This window comes from Procambarus clarkii, chromosome 45 (assembly GCF_040958095.1).
Source record: "Procambarus clarkii isolate CNS0578487 chromosome 45, FALCON_Pclarkii_2.0, whole genome shotgun sequence".
In the NCBI taxonomy this organism is placed as follows: Eukaryota; Metazoa; Arthropoda; class Malacostraca; order Decapoda; family Cambaridae; genus Procambarus; species Procambarus clarkii.
In genome coordinates, this window is record NC_091194.1 from 9,183,601 (window position 1) to 9,197,319 (window position 13,719).

Sequence of the window (13,719 nt, forward strand, 5' to 3'; positions counted from 1 at the left end):
TATATATATATATATATATATATATATATATATATATATATGATAAATTAAAAAACGTGAACACGCTTTTAAATGTATATAGAACTTACTGAAAAATTTTCATTAATGAGTTTCAAGTTAGACTGCTTTGTTTTTTTAGTCTTTTTTTATTTTTCTCTTAAATGTCTAGGCTTAACGAATAGCTTTGTGATCAGAAATACAATGTTTTTATTCTTTTCATGGTTGGCACTTTTTAAAATACTGTATTTAAAATTTAAATAATTGTAAATACAAAAAATCATTAACATTCATAATTCACACGTTTCGAAATGAATGTTTTTATCTTTTCATTCTCGGCAAATGCATAAAAGTTAAAGGTTCCCAACCAGGGATTGTTGGCACACTGGGGTTACGCGAACCTGTTTTGGGGGTTCCGCAAGCCTGTGTCCAGGGTTCTGTGAGCTTGTATCCTGGGTTTTGTGAGCCTGTGTCTGGGGGTTCCGTGAGCCTTGGGGGGGGGGGTTCTGTGAGCCTTTGGGGGGTTCCGTGAGCCTTTGGGGGGGTTCCGTGAGCCTTTGGGGGGGTTCCGTGAGCCTTTGGGGGGGGGGTTCCATGAGCCTTTGGGGGGGGGGGGGGTTCCGTGAGCTTGCATCCGGAGTTCTGCAAGAATTCGCAATAGCTTGCGAAAAAAATACAACTTGCCATCTTTTTTGTAACTGAGTAAAATAAAATAAAAATTAAGGGTTGACCGATTGATAAAACACTGAAGCGTTTTGAAAGTTTTCCTTGGTTAGATATGCGCGAGATACTTTAGTTATTATTTAAGCAGCGGAAGTCTTACTTGGTAGGAGAAATTTCAGTCCTTGGTGTAATTACCTAAGTGTAGTTACCTAAGTGTAGTTACAGGATGAGAGCTACGCTCGTGGTGTCCCGTCTTCCCAGTACTCTTTGTCATATAACGCTTTGAAACTACTGACGGTCATGGCCTCCACCATCTTTTGTGTGTGTGTGTGCCCATCAATGATGCGACCACGAATTAAGTTATTTTGTTAAAAAAAAGCAAGCTCAACTTTCATATTAAATTAAGAGACAATTAGTATCAATGTTATTCTATTGAAATTGTATTTTTTTCAATTTTGAATGTATTATAAAATAATATCATTTGTTTTTGTTAACTTTATGAAACGCAATTAATGTAACAGAAAATCATTACACAATATATACACAATGTTTTGTAACCAACAAGTCAAATGTAAAGTGAAAATGTTTGTAGTTTTCTTGTACAGTAATTAATACAAAGAAATAAGACAATAAATACTCATGTAATATTATGTAATAACTCAACCCAAAACCAACCAAACCCAAATGATAATACATTTTAGCTTAATAATACATATGGTTAATAAACACAAAATAAACTTTGCCGTATCTTCATCCACCGGGCTCCATTTTCTTCCACCACATCCTCTAAGAGGCAACGTGGGAAGGTAAATTCTTACAGGTTGTCAGTCGACAGCTTGCCCTCGTAGGTGGTGGTCGCTGTTGGGTCTTCCCCTTAATTGTGTGCGCAGACATTTTGCCAGCTAAGCCATTATGATTTATATATTGTTTTAAATAGTGTCCATAGCCAGGCACTTATTACGCAGTTTCTGTTATTATTATGTTTATTAATTGTTGATGTGCTTGTTTAGAGTTTGTTAGCAGTCACTGAGACTGTCATTTAATAATGAAGCTAATATTAATTGCTCGTTAAAGGTGAATTTCGTCTTGTATATAGCATCTTGCCCCCCCCCCCCCAACCTCGAACAGACATAATAATATAACACAAATATAATGAAATATATGCAATATATAATTATTTATTTTTATATTTTCTATGTATGGTCTAATACTTAAACGTTCCAAGGCTTCGTAAATGTTCCAAAGCTTCGTATGTGCTTACACGCTCCGAAGTTAGTCCCTTTGTGCCGTTCTCAAGAATATCCCTTCATTAGTGATCGTTCGTTCTTAGTCTGAATCGAGTTTCTAACATGTTCCCTCAACATGTAGATACTCGTCATCTAAACTCGTCCCACCTTACGAAGACCGACACACAGTTAATGCCCCACCTTCATTCAACAGCTAACACGATTGTAACTCCGCACTGCATAAAGTTTATTCTTAATGGAAACTAATAATAATCTCGCCAAATAAATAAGTTGATGTAGCATTACAGGTCTTAGCTGCAGTTTCTTTAGGAACGTCAGTACACTTTCTAAGGAATCCTCATCTTAGTTTAAGACGGAGAGATCGGGAAGTTCAAGTTCAAGTAAGTTTATTGAGACAAGAAAAAAAATACATCTCAAAGGGATAGAGTAGCTTAGGCTACTTCTACCCCCAAGATCGGGAAGGGAAGGCGTAATGATGGGGGGGTGGGGGGAAGGGGGACCGAAAACCAAATATTAAGACATCAAGACAAACATGCATTATGAAAGAAAGTGAAAGTCTTATTTCAAAATGTCATTTATTCTACCATTTATATCCATGCATTTATTTAAAGACTGAGACATAAGTTTTCTTGATAGGTAGTATTAAAAAATAAGAAATGACTTTTAAGTACTGTACCATTATTGTAATTTTATACTTAATCAACTTTTGATTAAAATAATTTCCTTGCATTCAAAACAATAATTTAGAAATACACTTATATAACGAATCTTGCATAGCTTCAGAAACGCTGAGAGTACAGTTCCTCCCGAGATGCTGAGATTACGCATCTTGCGTAGCTCCAGGTAAGCTGAGGTTACGCATCTTGCGTAGCTCCAGGTAAGCTGAGGTTACGCATCTTGCGTAGCTCCAGGTAAGCTGAGGTTACGCATCTTGCGTAGCTCCAGGTAAGCTGAGGTTACGCATTTTTTCCTGGAGCTTGGTGATGGCCCGCTGGTGCTCTGAGATCTGATGCTCGTGGTATTCGACTTTACCCTTGTGAGTAATGATGATACTGCGGTGGAAAGCAGCCTGCTGGCGGTGCTCCTCCACGAGTTTCTCGTGGCAGCCGATCTTCTCAAGGTAGACGTCCAAAGTGGTCTCCTTGACGCTGTTCTCGCTCTTCTCCAGCTTTACGCGTAGGTCCTCCATCGCCTCTTGTTCCTACAAGAGAGGACGAGGGCTTAGGTTAGGTGTTGAGGTTAGTCTTAACCCCTGCTAGGTTCATTACTTCAGCATACTCCCCTTGCGCTAGCGCGGAGTCCTCATCTTAAATCACAAATAGAAGCTGGTGAAAGTTCAGAGGTATGCTTGAACAGAACAGCATAGTGTCTTAAGAACTAACAGATATAAGTTCCGAATTAACAGTAGTTAAACCTCGCGTTAGTGAAAGAGGGAATAGAGTAAGCATGATTATAACATGCAAAATATTCAGTAAAATATAGAGATAACAAGAATAGGGAATTTAACATAGATAGCACACCGACAAGAGAACTTGGGTGGATACTTAAGTACACAAATGAGTCACAGGGACATTAAAATGATTGTTTAGTGTCAGGATAGTAAACAAATGGAATAAATGTACCAAGAATTGAAGTGGTGGAAGCCAACTTCATACACGGCTTTAAATGGTTCCATAGCCCAAAGAGCCCTATGGGCCCCATAGGAACCCATACACCTTACCATCACAATCGCCTCTACCACCACTGTCGCGAACCTTGTCATAACCACCATCCTGACCACCTTACTATTACTATTCCGCAACTACCACCTTCCACAGTAGTCCCACTACGACCCACATCACTCCTACAGTCCCACAACCCCCCCCCCCTGAAAACCCCCACTACTCTGGCTGCCACATTCCAGCACTTACTAATTGAGTCCAGTCGCACGTACATAAAATCGAAGGTAAATGCAGTTACCTAATTAAACAAGTGAGGCGCTATGCTGACCTTTGAACTGGTAAATACTGTGACGTGTGGTTAGGGAATCAGTGTGGAGGTGGGATGGGGGGCGTGGATGGGTAGGAGGGGACGGATGAATGGAACGGAAAGATAAGTAGATGGAGAAAAGGGAAGGGAGAGAAGTAGGTGGGGTGGATGAGGAAGAGGGCGCTGAAGATTTGAAGAAATATTCGAAAGGAAAGATGGAGAAGAATAGATGTATTACTCAGAAGAAACAAGCTGCAGAACAATAATCAGAAAGCGAAAGAATATGATCAAATACAAGACAGAAGAACTAACAATAAAAGGAAAAACAAACGCTAAAATAAACATAAAAAGGTAAGAAAGACTAAAGTTGAGAAGAAAATAAAATAAGAATAAAACAAGACCCACAAAGAATTCATGTTAAAGCTGCCAGATTCCAATTTCGTGGACAAAAACAAGGAATATGAGAAGCCTAACGGAGCGTCTCCTAGAGCTGAGAGGTGGGAGGGGACGCGACGATATTGGCGAATGTCAGGAGAGCGAAGGACAAGTGCTAATTAGGAAATGCATTCACCGCTGCCTTTCTCTCTGACCGCGTTAACTGTGTCAAGCTCTCAATGAGTTCACGACCCAAGCCAATTGGAGAAAGACAATATTGTTTAATGTGATTTTAGAAATTCAGGCAAATATTGTGGACGATATATCTAGCATATGGATGCATTTCTGACTACTGTACATACCATTAGCGAGCGGACGATATATCTAGCATATATCGTCCGATACATGTGGACATCTAGACGAGTACTTTTTGCAAGCGCATTGAGGTGAGCACGCACGCGTACGCATGTCAGTGCAAGGTATAAAGCAGAAGAGAGCCAATATCACAACATACAAGATACTTTGGGGAAGTGACACGTTAGACATGGGCAGACTATTTGAAATACCACATAACTAATATAGAAAATTTGAAATGTAGACTACAAGGGCAGGCTAAGAGAACATACTCTAAACGCTAGAGAAAAAGAATCAGAGGATAGGAGACATGGTTGAGAAGTATAAAATACTAGCAAGAATATACAAAGAGGGAAACCACAAAATGTTCCAATGTAGAAAAATTGATTAGCCGCAGTAATATAAGTACTCGTTTAGTATGGGTGTAGTATAAGCAATATTCAAATCGAGAGAAAATGCGAATAAAGTTGCAATAAAATACTCTTCTCAAGGACAGAGAAAGGCCCTTAGAGACATTCTTCTCTACCCGCAAGCGCTAAGAACACCCACACAATCCACCCACTCACTGGCACACCAATAATCGATATAGGGTCAGCACAGTCCGTTCACACCCTAAGAGTGCCGTGTAAGATTCCTACAGCAGGACTGAATAAACTGTATCTGATGCCTCTGTTCACCAAGCAGTAAAATAGGTACCTGGGAGTTGGGCAACAGTTGTGGCGTTATAACCTGGGGAAGGTCAGTAGTTGGCCTAGAAGCGCCTCGATAAGGCTTTCCTGACTGTGGGAACCAAACCAGTTACGGACTCGCCTTCCTCCTGAAGTATTGTTCCTCTTGGACGACGGCTCTCTTGCCCAAGGCGCCCCCAGCGTCCCGGACGGCCCCGCCCGTTCCCCCTCCTGCTCCAGCGCCTGACCCAGCCTCCTGAGTCATCCTCATCACACTCCTCAAGCTGGAAGCGTCAGGTAGAGCACAATTACACATACAAAATTATAATGACACAATGTAACTGATCCAGAATTGCCACCATTGTCAATATTTATAAGGACCATTAGGCTAGTCAAGCCTAATGGTAACTGATCCAGAATTGGCCACCATTGTCAATATTTATAAGGACCATTAGGTTACCCTAGCCAAAATAAATAGAATATAACCTAATATAATAGGGAATGGATTTATTATGTATTTTTTACTAGAATTTCTATATCGTAACCATTGGTATAATTGTAATGTTTATTAATGGTACTGTAATTATTAAGGTACAAATAAATTTGTGTATATTGTCTACAAACCAAGGACAGTAATTTGTGCCCCTGAAACCAAACTACGTCCCTAAGTACCATGACAAAAACTGATAAATAATCACACATGCCATAAACAATTCAAGCAAACTGAAACAAATATTATAATTATTATTATTAGTTATTATTAATACCAACAATAAAATGCAACAATCGCCACTAAAATATCAATTAAATGATTAAGTAAAGCATTCTATAAATCAGTTTTATACTAAACAAGACACTCAAATATTAAAAACATGAATACCAAGTCGGAGATTGTACACGCAAAACACCCACCTGATTAATTCAGAAACCTACGAGAGCTTGTTATCACTATTCCTTAATAACTAACATAATGCAACCCTACTCGCCTAACTGAACTAAAGCGGGACTTAATGACTTAAGGGGAACTATTACTTAACTTAATTCATCTATATGTTAATCTTCATATCAATACAAGTACAAAATTATATTAGCAGGGTCACACTAACTTGAAAATAATATTTTCATATTAATTTGATCGAAATTTGAAAAAAAACTACGCCCCCTCCTCTATATGTATGTATTGTTATTTTGAAGGATGAGTTGGAATTAAGTGTGCAAAATTGTACCAGCACGTGTACAGTAACTAATTATACCAACAGATATATTAATTATATACTAAGTGATATATCACATTTAGCATATCACTGTATAATATATTGTTATGGTGTAATTAAAATTTTATTAGTATAATATATTTACAATATATTAATTATAATTAATATATCGTTATAGTGTAATTAAGATTTTATTAGTATAATTTATTTACAATATATTAATTATAATAAATATATCGTTATAGTGTATTTAACATGTAAATATATTATACCAATAATTGTGCTACATAAGTCTCCACGGCTTGGCGCCTTATTTTGATAATTACTATTTACAATAATTATACTTAATCCGATATATTAATTATAAATATACTAACAATATATTAATTGCTGAAAGCGATACATTAATTTCGCTAGCGGCCGTTAAGGTATAAATTTGAATATTCGAAATGTTACAGAAAATATTAACTGCAACAATTATACCTGAAATAATAGGAATATTTTTTTGTGTCTAGCCTATTCGCTCCTGAAATAGCGCGAAGTTTTTACATTTGGAAGCAAATCTACATTCATCATGGTACAAAATGTGGCACAAAATCTGAAATTCTGAAAAGAATAGATATATTAGCCCAGAGAATGACAAATACAATATATATATTAGTTGGTATAATGTCAATAATAAAAGAGTTGACGGCCGCCTGCTTCAGTATAAAGCACACCTCACGCTTATCTGGGCTCTGTGGGGACAGACAATCTTAAGTCATGGGTAAACAAAATTAATTTCTATGGCAAACCAGGTGTAGAGATACTAACAAGGTGGAAAGAGCCCTGAGGCCTAGAGGCACGCGGGAGCTGGTCCAGAGAGTCATCTTGTCCCCTCCTCGGCTCCTCCCGCACTGATCCAGTACTCTGCTTGCCTTCCTAATCCACTACCTCTTTTGTAATTAAAGCACTAGCAAATTATTCACAAGCAAGGCACATTTATTAATAAGTAACTGTTTAGATATTGGGTACTTGTATTTCGTTTATGTGTTGTTATTCGTGCATTTTATGCCAAATGAGGTTTCAAAAGACTGAAATATCGCCGCAGTAAAAGTAGGGATAAACACGTGAGTGGGACTGTGTGTGTTTTTGAACGTGTGATTTCTACTGTGATCTGTGTTGTGCCTGCTCTCTCCGTCAAGTGTGGTGCCTGCTCTCTCCGTCAAGTGTGGTGCCTGCTCTCTCCGTCAAGTGTGGTGCCTGCTCTCTCCGTCAAGTGTGGTGCCTGCTCTCTCCCCCTGCCTCTCCGTCAAGTGTGCAACTGGTCGGCCTAGCAGGAAACGTATGAACCCAAGCAGCCCACCTAACCTATGGAGGCCGATAGGTTACATAGAACCTGACAGTCTGGAGGGAGTCTGACATGTTTCAAGAAGAGAAGAAATATGCTATATTATGTGAGTATTACCGAATACTTCACGTATTTTAGGTTCATTACGGCCAAGATGAGTAAAATATTTTGGTCATGAGAGTTGGTAGTCAGCTCAGCTTACTGAAATGAAAGTACTTATAATAACTACTGGGTGGAAAGTACCAATTTACAGTGATGGGCCACCAGAAAGTTGATTTCTGTATTATTAAATTTGAGTAAACCGGAAACTTTTTAACCACATCAGAAATATAGGACCTAATCTAACCTCTCCTAGTGATCCTAGGCCTAATATAGTACATATATATATATGTGCTATACTAGGCCTAGGAATATTTGAGTTCAGTTTTTAGCTTTATTTTTTCCGGACTTTTATGAAGTTAATAATACAAAAATGGGTTTACTGGCGGTCCCCTCTACATATTGGTACTTTCACACCCAAATAGTCACCATAAGTACTATCATTCGAGGAGATATCAGTTGTGGTAGTACAAAGTGGGCACCACTCAGAGGGTCTACGTGTTAGTTATAATTTGACTAATTGATTATGTGGTCGACGTTATATGGTTGACTAGTTGATTATGTGCGACGTTATTTGTCAGAGGACGGGTTGCGCGATCAACTATGGAATACAGATTTGATGCGATAAGAAAGAATTAATTTAATATTGTGTTGGTGGTGCTCCTATGCGGGTCAGAAGGCTACCACAATTCCCGCCAATTATATTCATGCGAAAAGAAAGAAAACTACAACATATTGAATCATGTCTTCCAGCTATTATTGTCTGCAAAATGCAACAAACACAATATGTATTTATAAATGTAAATGTCCCAGGCAGGAGGCCAAATGCTTGGTGATAGCTTTATTCATTTTTGGCAAGTAATTGCTGTAAGGTACATGCCCAACATGGGTGGGGTGGGATTGGTATAAATGAAAAGTGCCGTGTGACACTGTGCAACAACCCATCTGACACAACAACAACCCTCCATCCATACACCCCGACCCCCAGAGAGACAAAGACATTCCCGGGCACCGCTGGGTACCCCCTTAAAGTGTGGTGTTAGCCTGTCGAGTGTCCTGGGACTAATAACTGTTCTCTAACAATGGGTGCCGCCTATTTGCACGATGTGCACAACAAATGAAAATAGAAGATATAAATCACTTCAGATGATGGTTTCAACCGAATCCAAGCGTGATGGTTTAATTGAAATCAGTGAACTATACATCTCCATCCTAAAGTAACATAAATGTTAGTAGAAGTAAATTCTAACAGTTGTGTTAATTAGTCCTGCGTCAATACTGGCCAGCCGCCTCCGGACCTACAGTCATGTCGGGCCTCAGTTGCTCAGTTCTACTTTAATATGGAAATGTTACTCCCAAGAGTTTAGAATAATAATAACACAAACAGAAATGAAAGAATTGGAAACAATAATGATGCGATGCCTCGGGATATTGAATAATGAATCATTCTAGTATAAAATGAATTCTTCAGTTGCCGCTGGTCGGAGTCTCTTCTGGCTTATTTATACTTCATAATATCAGTAATTCGTTTTATAATTAATTAAATAACCATGCTAATAATATTTTTTTTTTATAAAATTGTTGGCTGTTGTGAACGTTATAGTATCATTAAAGACAGGTTGCTGTGAACGTTAAACTGTAGTATCATTAAAGACCAAAATATGGAAGCCAATAAATAGGTATTTGCGTGGGGATAATGCAAGAGCAGGATGATTAACGAGGGCTAAGTATGCCAGATGAATATCGGATAGACAGCAAGCGAAGCCTCACACAATTATCTCCAAATTTTGTACCAATTTAATAATATCGAACCTCTTAGCCAGCTCCTCATTACAACTGTTGCTGAAACCTGTCCAAGCATTGACACACAACAATCAGCAGGTAATAAGAGTTAAACCTCGCGTCAATGAAAGAGGGGAAAAGGGTAAACATGATTATAACATACAAAATACTCAGTAAATTATAGAGAAGACAAGAATAGGCTATTTAACGTAGGCAGCACACCGACAAGAGAACTCAGGTGGAATCTAAGTACACAAATGAGCCACAGAGACATTACAGTATGTGTTTAAATTTATGAAAATACAATTCATATACATTTTATTGCGAATATGTTGCTAAGACGCCATTTGTTGACTTATTAATGAAATTTTCCCCCCTCTTTTCAAACAGTGAAAGTAATATATTTATAATAAGTGTACTGGATGTTGCAGATGATATTGCGATATGCACTATGCAACTCCAGCATTAAAATATACTGGAGTGCAATTTATGGATGGGGAGAAAACGTTTTGGATCTCGTCCACCAGTCAGGGGTTAATTTTATGCGTTGAGGCGTGGCATGGATAAGACAGTATTGGCATCTTGGAGAGTCATAGATCACGCTGGGTCCTTCGGGTCTGAGGACAGTGAGGGGGATGGGGCGGGGGGGGGGGGGGAAGACAGGTTTTTGAGACAACGGGAAAGGAGAAAGAGGGTTGTGTGGCAGGGGAAAGGAAGAATGGAAAGGTTCGCGGATTAGAAGAATGGAGTGGGTTGGGGACGGTTTTATTATTATTATTATTATTTTCTACCACAGACGTGGCCACACATTTACAATGCTAACCAGCATATATACATTTTCTTCTGTCCTCCATGGACAGGGTGAAAGATTTGTTAAACATACAGTTCAGAGATTTATTGAACAGCCACAGAAGGTGATCGTAGTGCTTTTAAAATGTTAGGCTAAGCTACATACGTAAATACATAGATACATAGATTTATGAATGCATTAATGAGAATTTATAATGGAATAATAATAATAATATTTTATTTAGGAAAAGTACATACATAGATGCAGTTACAAACATTCTGATTGATTTATAGATAGAGCTAGTACATACAATATCTAAAGCCACTAGTACGCATAGCGTTTCGGGCAAACAATACCTAAAGCCACTAGCACACACCATACACAAGATAGTTCGCCTATGGATTTTAAAACCTAACTTACCTAATATAAAAGAACCGAAAATTAACCTAATCTGATACCGTCTAATTAAACGAAACGTCCGGTATTTTTAGTTTTAAAACAACTTTGTCGAACCATCTTGGGTACGATTTGACCACAGCTCGGTGTTGGTAAAAACTATTTTTAAACGGAAATATGCAAAATTAAAGGGATAATTAGGGTAAAATGGAAGATTATGGAAAGAGGGAAGCTGGGTAATGAAGGATGTTAAGAGGGGAAGTGGGGAGTGAATGAAGATGTAAAATGAGTTGGTTTTGGAGAGTGGTTGGTAGGAGGGGAGGGTTAGGTGGCAGACCGAGACACACTGAGATACCAGAGTGAGAAAACAGGGTTAGGGGAAGGTGCGAAATAAGAACCCTAGTGATAAGTCAGTAAGAATAAGAGTGGTGTAAGGAGATGGAGGGAAGAGGTAACGTCGAGGGAGGTAGTGGGTTGAGGAAAAAAAGGTGGAGAAAGAAGCAGAGGAGAGTAAGATGAGAGTGTGAAAGATAGGCCCAAAATAATAATAATAATAATAATAATAGTAATAATATAAGAACCCGCGATTGTGTATTCGTGAAATTTATGTAAAGAAATTACACCAGTTCTTTCGCACTCTCCCGAGTGTGTTGTCAAGGGCTGAGTGTGTGGCAAGGACGAGACTTACATCTCAACGTCTTAATACATAATACTCATTTCTTTACATATTTTTAACAAATACACAAGTGTGGGTTTTTATATTATGTTATTCTGTCTGTGAGAAGACATTACCATTTATAATAATAACAATAATAAATAAAATTTTATTTGTAAAAAAAAAATATTATGCAGTTGTTGTTACAGTGTTAAGCTTAACTATTATAAGTAAATTATTATCTATAAGGAGACAGCCAGAGCTAAGCATTTTGGACAAGTGTGAAAGAGTGAAAGTTAAAAATATCTTGAGGTTATCTTGAGATGATTTCGGGGCTTTAGTGTCCCCGCGGCCCGGTCCTCGACCAGGCCTCCACCCCCAGGAAGCAGCCCATGACAGGTGACTAACACCCAGGTACCTATTTTACCCAGGTACCTATATGAACGATATTAGAAAATAAAATAAGTCATCATTCGAGTCACAATAATCTGTGATTAATTACTTGTTGCCGGAGTCTTTTGTTCTGTGGATCTCTCAGTGTAAAGCAATAGTCAACAGGAAGTGAACTGAATAATAACTTCCATTGATTGGGTGTTGAGTTTCAGGGCCAGCAACCTCTGGAGGGTTATTAAGGTCACCAAAACAGCTGAATGACTAACGAACAAGTTTACTTTTGTCCATTGCTAACGTATATTCTCAGTATATATATATATACCGAGAAGTAGGGTACACCTCTTAGTGCATGCACACCGAGATACAGGGTACGGATCTCAGTGTATATATGTGTATATAACAGATAATGAGCGATGTATTCCAATCGCTGGAAGCAGTGAAGGTGTCGAGGCATCAGTCAGTGCCATCTAAATCACCCCCAGCAAACTAAGCTCTTAAGGCCATGTCGTTGATAAATGTACTTTTTTTTCGGAATGCCATCTCATTCGCAAGGGAGCAAAAATATTCGTATTAGAGAGTCAAAATTGTGTGATTCTCGTAAGATATTCCTGGAGTCCGGAGATTACATCAGCTTCATCAGCCTGGGGGAGGGGGGAAATTTGCATGGAATAGCCTTGATGTATAAATTACCACTTGGGTTCACTATTTTCTCACCCCCTCTCCCCTTCCTCTGCCCTTTTTGCCTACTTACACACTGTATGCCAACTTAGGCACAACGTGTGCTAACTTAGATACCGTGTGTACTAATTTAGATACAGTGTGTACTAATTTAGATACAGTGTGTACTAACTTAGATGCAGTGTGTACTAATTTAGATGCAGTGTGTACTAATTTAGATACAGTGTGTACTAATTTAGATACAATGTGTATTAATTTAGATACAGTGTGTACTAAGGCTTAGATACAGTGTGTACTAACTTAGATGCAGTGTGTACTAATTTAGATACAGTGTGTACTAATTTAGACACAATGTGTACTAATTTAGATACAATGTGTACTAATTTAGATACAGTGTGTACTAATTTAGATACAGTGTGTACTAAGACTCAACGTGCACCAACTTAGTGTGAACTGACTCTCCTTCTAGCCTACACCTCTCATTCCAAGTTTTGACTAGCATTTCTCATTTCAACCTGAGATCGCTGTAAACTAAATCACCTAACCTAACCTGGATTTATTTATAAAATCAGTATTCTGCCTATCTCCACTCACATTCAAATGATAATTATTTTTATAAATTTAATTGAAAAACAAAAAGTTATACAGTATTTGCATGTCTAGTTAATTTCGCAGCACGGGCAACACAATTAATTTATATATGTATAGTTTAAATAGAGTATGTGTATATGTGACAATTTTTGCAATATATCATCTAGTACACAGATTATTCAAAGCGTCAAATGTCAAAATGCGACATGACAACATCAGTAGTCTTAAATACACACACATGAATGTAAATTTTAAATGTTAAAGTTCACCACTATAAAGCATGGTATAAGTTTAATTATTCATTTCTAGATTATTAGTTGACTATTGTAATGGTTTAATGTTTTCTGGTTTTAAACAAGATGTTATATCATCGATTTATCGCTTGGTGTGAACGCTGGTTGGTGATATTGACGGCGGGACGATGGTGTTCGCTTTATACTAGTGTTTTGTTACCGTAGTTTGGTACGAGACTCAACTGGTCACTAGTGAGTGGTCACTGGTCACAAGGCATTGGTCAGC

The 13,719-nt window shown here is 38.1% G+C and overlaps 1 long non-coding RNA gene and 1 other non-coding gene across 2 annotated transcripts; one reads left to right on the forward strand and one right to left on the reverse strand.

The window, feature by feature from the left end:
* Positions 1-592: 592 nt before the first annotated feature.
* On the forward strand, positions 593-2,974 carry LOC138350458 (uncharacterized). Its single transcript, XR_011222108.1, has 2 exons — positions 593-2,750; positions 2,853-2,974. It is a non-coding gene; the product is annotated as an uncharacterized lncRNA (long non-coding RNA).
* On the reverse strand, positions 2,971-7,808 carry LOC123770047 (uncharacterized). The gene is made up of 3 exons (XR_011222107.1): positions 7,300-7,808; positions 5,415-5,556; positions 2,971-3,108 (listed from the first exon to the last, which is right to left on the reverse strand). It is a non-coding gene; the product is annotated as an uncharacterized protein (transcript).
* Positions 7,809-13,719: the final 5,911 nt, after the last annotated feature.